Genomic DNA, 11,709 nt, shown 5'->3' on the forward strand with positions numbered 1-11,709 from the left:
TTGTTTGACTTGTAAGCTTTAATCAGAAATATCAATTTTAGTCAATCTTAAACTATTAAGTTTTGTTTCGGGTGAGAATGTAATGGATGGCGCGTCGCGTGTACAATACACAATTTGCCTTGAGTTGTGGTATGTATAAGGCAATTTGTAGGATTTAATGTACGTCAGTACTTAAAGGATTTTAACTAAGTTATTAACATGGAGTATTTTATTATGTGCACTGTTAACGGTTAAATACTTGTAACAAATATTGTGCTAAGTCACAAATATGAATTGTTTTTTCTAGCGTGGTATCTCGCCTGCGTAATTTTAATAAACCAGTTTTGCGCGTACTGTCGTGAATGATTAGTGTGTATGGTATACCTAAGTTATGACATTTTTCAAATTCAGCATTCAATTCATCTTGAGACTTCGTAAAAATTTGAGTTTCTTTTGACAAACGTAGGCCGGCGTGTTCTAGTATGAAATGGATATGTGTAGCAAGGTCTTCTAAATCGGTTAAATTTATACCTCTGTGAAAATATGTCACAGCGCATTGATAAAGAGCCAATTTTCTGTGAAGCAACAGCATATCTTCATGTTCATTACATACACTATCAAAAATAATAGCATCCGCTGCAGCGTGTCACTGAACATATAACACCGCGTATAATTTTTTTTGTCTGACAACTATCCACATTAGTTAGTTCTTTGATATCATTTGCACTTGCCGCAGCGCCGTTAAAAGGTATGCAAGTTATATCCTCTACGGTGTATATGGCATATGAAAATTGGTCGCGCCTAATCTGCATTTGCATATATGTATATATTGCCTTTCTAATTCCACAACTCAAATTGTATATTTCATACTTAAGTGTTTTAGAACTAGACGGTAACACTAGCTGTTATTTGACATTTTGGTATTATCATGTTGTCCGCTTTGTCATTCGTTTTTTACAGTCCACTATACCGCGTGCATAGCAATACGTTCCTACTGCTTAAATTATTGTAAATAAAGTTAAATGAAATAGTATAAATATTGTTCGGTCTTTATTTAATTAATTGGAACTAGCGTATCATCAGTATACGCTGTACACCGCAACCCGCATACATAATCCGCTACACAACTTGCTGGTCCTTCGAGCCGGATTTGTAAACTCGCATATTCATCATAATTTCACATCTCTTTTCGTGAAATAAATTGGTTCAACTTTAACAACAACAACAACATCAACAGTTATAAAGTGTTCTGATTTAATATACATAAATTTTAGCAAAGGCAAATCGGTCCAGCCATAATACATACATATATACATATTTTTTCAAGTACATTTGGGAGTTCCATAACAAACATCTCCATCAAATAAATTCACAAACATGGCTTCAGTGAAAGTTCGCGACTCAGCTTTAAATGCAATTAAAAGGTATGTACAAACTAGTAAAGCTGATTCAACTGCAATCGATACCGATGCCATATCGACATATTTCCAATTACTTGAAGAGCAATGGGCACGTTTTTGCAAAGCTCAAGAAGAAGTAGAGCTTTCATTTGGGGAAGACAATGCTTCTGTAGAGGAGCAGTCACGCGTCCAAGCTGAAGAAAGGTATGCAATAGCCACAACAAATTTCAAACGCCTTTGCATGCCTGAAAAGCAACCGCAGTTCTTACAAAATCCAGTTCACGTTGCAACCGCTCATGTGCCTTTACCAAAATTACAACTGCCGTCTTTTAGTGGTGATGCCACAGAATGGCTATCGTTCCATGATACCTTCTGCTCGTTTGTTAACGCAAATACGAGTCTGTCGGACGGACAAAATTTACAATTCGAAATTGCTTAAAAGGCGAAGCGCTCGATTTGGTAAAGGGCTTAGCCATATGCGATATCAATAATAGTGAAGCTTGGGATTTGCTTACGTCGAGATACAAAGTAATGCGCGTAATAGTAGAGAGCCATGTCAAAGCTTTGACTTCGATTGAAAAGGCAACCAAAGATTCAGCCAAGTCAATCAAGCTCGTTTTAGATCCTACTTTGCAGCATATCGGAGCCTTACGCGCGCTAAACCATCCTGTCGAATTTTGGGATGACTGGTTAGTGCATTTGACAGTTTCCAAGCTGGCGCACGAAACCCACGAACAATGGGAGTTATCTCTCGATGTAGACGATTTACCGTCGTTCAACGATCTTCGGGACTTTCTCGAAACACGCGCTCGCTCATTGGAAATGGTCCCAGTAGTCAATGCAACACAACGTCAGTCAACAAAAAATGTTTTACACACCACATGCACTAAACCAAAATCCGCATCATCCCATTTTAACAAATTGTCGGCATGTCTCTTCTGCAAAGGTGACCATAAAATATATTCATGCTTACAATTTATTCAACTTGACCCTAAGTCTAAACTATCCGCTATAAAGAAAGAAGGCGCTTGCTTGAATTGCCTTAGCAAGGGGCATATTCTAGCAAAATGTCACCGCACGTCGGCATGTCGCATATGTGAACGACGTCACCATACTCATTACATGCTAGTTTCATCGATCAAACCGTTGGGTCCGCAGCCAACACAACTGGCCAGCACGTAAAGATCGCATCTCACTATGCCGATAGTGAGCGTGTGATTTTATTGGCAACCGCTGAAGTTCTTCTGAAAGACAACGCTGATTCTTGGCAACCCGCTCGTGCGCTACTAGATAGTGGTTCGCACGCTTCATTTATTACCGAATCCTGCGTTCAACACCTTCATACAAGAGCAGAATGCAAAATCACAATTTTACCGCGGTCGTTGGGTACCAAATTCTAATTTAACGAACTCGTCAGTAAGTTTTGGGAGCTCGAGGAACTAAATCCTAGAAAGCATTACACACCAGAAGAAACCCTTTGTGAGAAGCTCTTCGATGAAACAACTCAACGAGCAGACGACGGGCGCTACATTGTGCGTCTACCGCTTAAGGAGGGAATCGAGCTCGGTGAGTCTCGAAACGCCGCAGTCCGAGCCCTACTCCGCATGGAAAAAAGGTTCGCGAACGATAAAAACCTTCATAAAGGGTACAGCGATTTCATGAAAGAGCTGGTTGAGCTTTGTCACATGGACTTAGCAGGTCCAAGTACATCCAATACATATTATATGCCGCATCACGCAGTGGTCAAGTGCCACTACCAAGTTGAGAGTCGTCTTTAACGCCTTCATGAATACTTCTTCGGAAAACTCTCTAAACAAACGACGCGCTGATGGTAGGTCCATAGCTGCAGCAAGATCTCTTTTCGATTTTAGTGCGATTTCGTACCCATCGCTATGGGCTCATAGCGGATGTGGAAAAAATGTATCGGCAAGTTTACGTTGCTTTGCAAGACGCCGATTATCAGCGCGTAGTTTGGCGTAAGAATACATCAGAGCCGATACAAGATTTCCGACTTTTGAGAGTAACATATGGTGTTGCTTCTGCTTCACACTTAGCCATCAAGTCATTACAACGAGCAGCTACGGACGCTACCAACACAAACGAAATGGTAGTAGAGGTGGTTAAGAAGGATTTCTATATGGATGATCTGCTTACCGGGTCACATACTATTGATGAACTTACCATGCTTCAGAAGGACGTATCAAATGTACTCAGTCAAGGTGGGTTCGAGATACGCAAATGGGCGACAAATTGTTCAACGCTAAGAGAGCGCATACCTCACGCGTCTAAACAAGTGTCAGACTTGTTGGCGGACGGTAACGAAATTCGAACCCTGGGTACAATTTGGTGCACGGATACCGACTCGCTCTCTATAGCCGTATACTTGGATGAACTGCGTGACACACTAACAAAACGAGTTTTCCTATCGGATTCTAGCAAAATATTCGATCCCTTAGGTATAATCGCGCCATGCACGATTCATTCTAAGATTTGGCTGCAAGGGATTTGGAGAACAAAGGTGGATTGGGACGAACCAGTTCCCGAAAACGTATCAAAGGGATGGTTGCATCAACGCGACGAGCTACAGAAGTTAACATCACTAAAGTTAAACCGCTGGTTGGGAACTCGCAATATTAACGTTTCAGAGTTTCATCTCTTCACCGACGCTTCTGAACTGGCTTATGCAGCTGCGCTTTACTGTCGTACTCAAAGCACAAGTGGTGAGATACAAGTTGTCCTGGTTGTTGCTAAAATCAAGGTCGCTCCACTCAAGACTACTACGCTACCCCGCTTGGAGCTTTGTGCAACTCATCTAGGTGCAAAACTAGTTCGTCATGTTCAGAGTAGTTTCGGCTGCACATTCGAAAAAGCAGCGTTTAAACGTTTTACAAATCACAGAGGTCACTGCCAACATGTTTATTCCGATAATGGCACTAATTTCGTTGGTGATAATAAAGAGCTACGAGCTGCCTACGAGCGATGTATCAAGGACGCAAGGTCATCATCGTATTTTGCTGACACTCAAACAGCATGACATCTTAATCCACCAAGTGCACCACACATGGGCGGCTTCTGGAAAACCGGCATTAAGCGCGTCAAATACCACCTCAAACGTGCGCTAGGCCCCACGCTATTATCTTACGAAGAATTTACAACTGTATTAACTGAAGTTGAAGGCTGCGTAAACTCGCGTCTATTTGTTGGATCCCTACGGAAGTCGAAGACTTCCAAGTTTTAGCGCCGTGTCACTTCATTATCGGCGAACCTTTGGAAGCCCTGCCCGATCTTAACGTGGAAGCCTTTAAGGGAACTCTTTTTCAACGCTGGCAAGCTATCACTACAATACGCCAACATTTTTGGAAGCGCTGGAGGGATGAATATTTGGTCAATCTTCAAAAACGTACAAAGTGGTTCCGACCAAGTCAAAGCTTACAAGTAAACGATGTGGTAGTCATACACGACAACACTGCTCCTCCTAAGAAATGGAAACTTGGGCGCATACTTAACGTTCATCCAGGTACCGATGGCTGCGTTCGTGTGGTCAACGTAAAAACTTCAGATGGCGAAATGTTACGACCCGTAGTTAAGTTATATTTACTGCCAACAAAAACAGATATTTTTAATAACTGATATTAATTTAAAGATTTTGAAATCAAACAATGTATAAATTTTAAATATTTTGAACAGTCTTTCAAGGCGGCCGGCATGGTCGCGCCTAATCTGCATTTGCATATATGTATACATTGCCTTTCTAATTCCACAACTCAAATTGTATATTTCATACTTAAGTATTTTAGAACTAGATGTAACACTAGCTGTTATTTGACATTTTGGTATTATCATGTTGTCCGCTTTGCCATCCGCTTTTTAGAGTCCACTATACCGCGAGCATAGCAATACCTTTCTACAGCTTAAATTATTGTAAATAAAATTAAGTGAAATAGTATAAATATTGTTCGGTTTTTCGCATACATAATCCGCTACACCAAAAATTGTGATTTAATAGCGACAGCTTGAATGACATGCAGTATATGCAATTCAGATGCAGCATACAAATTGTAAGGCTCCAACAAATATCTACTTGGATCAGCACTACATCGCATCCACCATATTTTAGAAGAACGTTGTGCATTAAAGAATATATTTAAACCGTTAGCAGGGTGTATAACATCTGTTACCAATAATACACGCTTCAAAGATGGATCAATACTCGTTTTCTCAGCATAAATAGTTTGTATAGATTTAAATATTATTTTTTCCTCTTTAGTTTCAGTATCACGAAGGTTTTTAATTCTATTTTGAAAATCTGCTGTATTAATAAAATTATATCTATGATTCGAATGACGTAATCATCCAACTTAATATCCATAAACTTTACAACTGTTTCCTTATCTAGTGTGTGTGTTTGTTGCCAATGTTTCAAAAGTTGTTCGCTATATTTAATACCATATTCCAATCGTTAGCATCAATGGACGCAGTTAAGTAACTAGTTGCACGTAATTTTTCAATGCCCTTTTTTATTTGGTGCATATTACACTTTTATTAATCGCATGAAAAGTTCTGTTCCTTTTGTTGCAATGGTATATTACCAGGAGGATATACCAAATAATCTTCCTCTGCGACTTTGGCACCACGTAGCACGTCTTCACGGCAGTCAACTTCCGTTACTTGATCTGCCCGCAAATAGAGATTTTGATCTTTCAACTCTGTATATAATGGCGCTACGTTTGTCGTATCTATATTTTTTATTTTTTCTGCAAATTCTATACTGTTTTCTAATGTTTTTAAGGCTTATTTGCTGTCCAAATTGACTAACACCAAGCGCTCCAGTAGTTGTATATTTGCACTATCGATGACTGGTTTTTCGTCAACATGAAAGCTTTGCTTTATAGGCTCTGACGGCACCTTGCTGGGAAATTTTAATTGCTTGAAGTCTACTTTCTTTTCTTTAATGTCTGACAATTTTTTATTAGTTTCTCGAAACAATGTGCAATAGAAACGAATTTTTTGTGTAATGACCTTGTGGGTCAACTTTCTCTGTGCCTGGTACGCAGTTTTCGGTAATCCAATTTGGTTAATCTGCCATCAAATAACCTGAAAAAAAGAGAAAAAATCCATTAATAAATTGCATCAATGGGCATCGCAAAGGTGTGCCAACTGACGGGGCGGGGGACGCCGCTTTGGAGCACCCCTTTGCGATGCCGGTAACCTAAAAACCAGAAAACCCCAATCAATCCGGTGTCCTCGCCCATCTCCACCTGAAAAATAAAATAAAATTAATTAATTATAAAAAAATACAAGAAAATTAATTTATAATAAGAGATAAAAGAAAATATTAAACTTACTTACCATTTTTTCTCTCGTCCACATCGTACGTACGCTACCCACGCGCGATAAATTTCAACAGGATGAACCAACGGAAAGTGAATCAGTCGATTTATTTCCCGTTGGTTTCAATTCAATTGAAATTTACATTATATACATTTGTGTGTACGAATGTTCACTTTTTTTTGGGTTTTGCGGTTGGTACACTTGTACAAGTATGCGGACTTTTAAAGGAAAAATGTTGGTAGACAAAAAATGAAAATAGTAGTAGTTGGTAGATTTTCATCCAAGAAAACGAAAACAATAGCTACATTTTTATATTTGTACGAAACACTGGTTATTTATTGTAAACCAAAGAGTGCACATTTCCCTGATTCCAATGTACCAAAAATACTGCCACAGATAACCGATTTCGGCACGTTATAGTTTTACTTACAGCTTTTATTTTCGTTCAAATTATGTACAAAAAATGACGTAAATAGTTCCGAAATATATTTGCGTTCTCATTTGCTGCATTTATTTACTAAACAAATTTATTTCTTGTTTAAATCTGTTCACAAATTTTTCAAAATTGACTGTTTCGGCCAGTATCACTTCTCAATATTAGTTGGGGGTTCTCGGCAATTAAATATGTTTACCAAATAATCACAGTATTTAGTTTCAATGCGAATATATTGAAATGGTGGTAGATTTTTGGGATTTGGTGATAGAAGTAATCGAAAAGGAAAATGGGTCAAAAAGTTGGTAAATCTACCAATGCGGTAAAGTCCGTGCACTGGCTGTTGGTATACTTATACCAACGTATGTACATATATTTGCTATTTTTTTTTCGTGCTGCGTCAAATGACGCACGCTGGTATCGAAAACCCGCAAGAGAAACAAAATCGGGATCGGCTTTTTTGACCAATACTGACGCCACGGGCAGTCCCAAAACATACTTACGCATAAAAATAAAGGCAAAAACCTCATTCAAAAATAATGCTGCTCTCATTTACAAAAAAAAAAAAAAAAAAAAAAAAAATGTTTTTTTCATTTTTTGCTTTTTTTTGCCGTCGGTACTGCCTGGTTTTTTTTGCTGGGGGGTAGGACTTGTTGTTTTCAACAACAAACATTACAAACAGTCATGATTAAAGCTTCGGTACAAAAAATTCGTGTCCCGAAATGGAAAGGTCCCAAAATGAAAAAGTCAGCTCTTTCTACGGCCATAGACCAATGAGAAAAAAAAATCCATATATATTCTCACTTTACAAATTCACCACACCAGCCCTCAGCTGACCAAAACCCATACGACAGGGTTGCACGGAACATTTCGCATAATGATACGGGCAGACAGAACCCGTCGTGTAGCAAGCCTCGCCAATCTGACAATGCAGGTCAGAAATCTTCTGCCGATTAGAATTTTTTTGATTTTAATAATCCTGCCATATGCAAGCCCCCTTTTGACGAAAGAAAAGACCATTAACTTCGTTCACCATTCAAAATAACGCCGTCCCTCTGAAAAAGGCGGCAACAGAGATAAATATACCTCAGCCTATCAAAATGAACACACGCCCCCGCACTTTGATAATGACCCGACCTATTCAAACATACTGCATTCCTTTCAGGAAAATGGGTCGTTTTGCCGCCATGCAACGAAATGCTGCCAAGAATGTAATGCGTTATAAGTCGGAATCCCGCGATTGTTTTCAGCAACACCCCATACGCTTATGCCCCATCTTTCGGGCCAAACAATCCGAGGAGCGCCTTTACGAAGCGATCCGCGGGAGCTATTGTGGAAATTGCTTGGCGCCAGATCACCGCTCTAACGCGTGCCCACGCCAAGGACGATGCAAACAATGCGACGAAAAAAATCACACTATGCTACATATCTCCTCGAGTGATGAAGAGGAACAGCTACTCCACGAAGCCCGCTCCAAGCCATGGAGTGTACAAGTTGAGGAGGAGCTGGAATCACCCCGAGAACGAATCGACGACTCCATATCATTATATGCGTCAGATGCTGAAACGGAGACTGGGCCTCTTCTTGCAGCTCGAATCCACCAAACTGGAGTGGAGACTCGGTCTCTTCGCCCGAATACAACACTAGCAGCGAAATCAGTTCGACCGCTTTTGCAGCCTGAGAGGAAGCGGCTCCAGCACGACACAGCGACAGTTCAGCGCCATACACGCGACGGCCGAGCGGAGACTCGGTATCTTCGCCGGAAAACCAAGAACCCTCAACGGAGATGACATTCGCGCGACCGCAGAGCGGAGAAAAGGCCTCTTCGCCTGCAACCACGACACCATACCCATCATCAGCCGCAAGATCGCAGCCACAGATCCAGCAGGGCTCCTAGCCCCGCATTCAGCTGCCACCGCCACCATGATATCGGCGGTAGCGATCACCCCCACCGCGGCTACACCTCGTTCGCGCCTTAACCGATGGATGCACCCCGCCACAGTGGTTTCGGATGAGCTCGCCCAGGAGCTCCAACTCCCTACCAGCAACATTTGCGGGCAAGCAGGATGTCTGCTACCTATCCGAGGAAGACACGGACAGAACAAAAGGATTGCGACCCATGCTGCTGTCGTATCTAATTTTCGCCGAACGACCCCCGAGACCAGCATCGACAGCGCCATCGCAGCCCCGTATGCATATTTTCGTCTGGCGGATCCGCAGTTCTACTCATCCGCCCCGATTCGCCTCGTGCTAGGGACAGACGTCTATGCGGAGATCATACAGCAGGGATTCTGCCAACCACGTTCGGCCCTTTGCTAGCTCCGAGTACCATTTTCGGTTGGTTACTCTCGGGCACAACCAAGGCCTGAAATTAAAATGTTCGGCACCGACCGAAACACATTGTTTTATACTTTTACCTTTCATTACCTTCTTCGGAACCAACCGAAATACATGAATTTTTATACTTTATTATTTTTATTGAATTTCTGTTGTACCCAATTACAAAGAGGTGTGCGTTTACAATCGTTTGTCGTTATAATACTTTATTTGTTACTGAAGTCTCGCTTACACCGAAGTACATGAATTTTCGCATTTTCGTTATTTTTTACTGAATTCTCTACATACAAAATCCTTTGCTTGTTCATTTCCAATGAATTTGTAATAAACGGCAAGAAATATCAACACATAAATCTTCTTACTTCTTTTCTCAGTCCCTAGCTTTAGGTGAACCCGTCTCGTCAAACTCTAACCATGACGGGAAAAGTGGCGAATGGCCAAGACATCAGCAACCAAGCTTGCACACATGAAAACCATCTTGCGTGCCGCCAAGCCGGCGGACTGGCCGTCGTTAGGTTAAGCTTTAGTTATAATTAGTTATACGTTTTTACTTATTTTTTTTCCTCTTCTTCACGGTCGGTGATTCTTGGAGGACGGTGAGGTAGCGCACCGCAAGGGGGCGGCATATTTAGGCCCAATGCCTAACTTTTTCCTGATTGACGGCGCCCCTGCCTAATGTGTTAATCACATTTCCAACCACCCACACTCTCACGCCCGCATTAGTGTGCATGCATGCACATACATGTGTTTCATAGACATGCATGTGTGTCTGTGCAGGTTGTCAGCACCCATGCACATATTTTTTGGGTGACTGTGTGCGTGACTTTCCCCTCCTTAAAAACCGGATGACTTTTTCGCGGCTTAGCGTTTGTAATCAGCGGGACAACCGGCCCCTTTTTCGATCGACCGCCAAGCAGTTCACGTCGCCCAGGATCACGATCGTCACTTTAAACACAAAGGTAACATTGTATCAATTTTACATTTTCTTACAGTCTAATTAAAATACTATTATAACGAGGAAATCCCTCCTGTGTTCTTATTTTCATTTTGAGTAAACTACCACGGCCAGATCGACCTTTGTGCGCCCACCCACTGCCGGTTTACGACGGACTCAGGCCGAACAATAATATTCGATGTGTGCATAAAACTGAATCATGTACCGCGCTCTTGGAGAACTGCTCGTATAGCTTTCCTTCCAAAGGTGGGGAAGTTCGGTCATATGTATCCCAAAGACTATAGACCCATTAGCTTAACATCAAATCTGCTTAAAACTTTTTAGAGGCTAGATAGATATGTATCCACAACACATCATGCGTACCCCAAAGGCAAGTCGGTAGACGCAGCATTGCATAGGGTAGTAATTAGCATAGAGAAAGCCCTAGAATATAAGGAATATGCTCTAAGAGTCTTCTTAAACATTGCGGGGCTTTCAATAATTTTTTAAATTGGGCGATCGTGGATAAGCTTAATTACATTAAGGTACATCCAGCCTTAACCAGATAAATCTGCTGAATGTATGAGTTCACGAAATCAGTGGACAGGGGCACGCTGAAGGAGAGGTGCTATCACCACTGCTGTGTACGCTGGTCATCCACCAACTGGTCAGGCGATTCGATGAGGGGCCCGTAAAATTTTTGGCTTACGTAGATGACGTTTCAATTGTCATAAGTGCAAAGTGTCTTCCAACGATTAGCACCTTGATGAATCGGGCGTATCGGAATATTTATACCTGGGCATCTAATATCGGGTTGACAGCCAACGTGGAGAATACGGATATGGTCTTCTTTACTAAGAGGTACAATGCCCCAAATAGGACAGGCTTAAGTTAGGAGGGGTCACTCTACAGGAGAAACCTTGCACAAAATATCTAGGAATCATCCTAGACAGTAAGCTGTCGCGGAAGCTCGACGTGTAGGAGAGGGTGAAAAAGGCCTCAACGGAACTTTATGCATGTAAAAGAATGCTCGGGTGTACGTAGGGTTTATCGCCCTCTCTTTCTCATTGTGTATTTACAGCGATTGTAAACCCTATTCCATACAATGGAGTTCTTGTTTGGTGGAAAGCCACACAAAACAACCTACCTAAAAAAATTAAAATGGGTATGGAGGCTACCAATGCTTAGCATTACGGGAGCCTAGAAACCAATCCCGACGGCTGCACTGTATTCCATTCTTCACATTTCACCTGTAGACCTGATAGTAAAAAACATAGCGTTAACAGCTGCAGCCA

General features: G+C 41.5%; 2 pseudogenes; both read right to left on the minus strand.

Moving 5' to 3' along the window:
• Positions 1 to 223: 223 nt before the first annotated feature.
• On the minus strand, positions 224 to 5,909 carry LOC137234951 (DNA polymerase subunit gamma-2, mitochondrial-like; annotated as a pseudogene).
• A 12-nt stretch (positions 5,910 to 5,921) lies between these two features.
• On the minus strand, positions 5,922 to 6,749 carry LOC137234952 (glutamyl-tRNA(Gln) amidotransferase subunit C, mitochondrial-like; annotated as a pseudogene).
• Positions 6,750 to 11,709: the final 4,960 nt, after the last annotated feature.

The sequence above is a fragment of the Eurosta solidaginis genome, chromosome X (assembly GCF_040869045.1).
Source record: "Eurosta solidaginis isolate ZX-2024a chromosome X, ASM4086904v1, whole genome shotgun sequence".
Taxonomy (NCBI): Eukaryota; Metazoa; Arthropoda; class Insecta; order Diptera; family Tephritidae; genus Eurosta; species Eurosta solidaginis.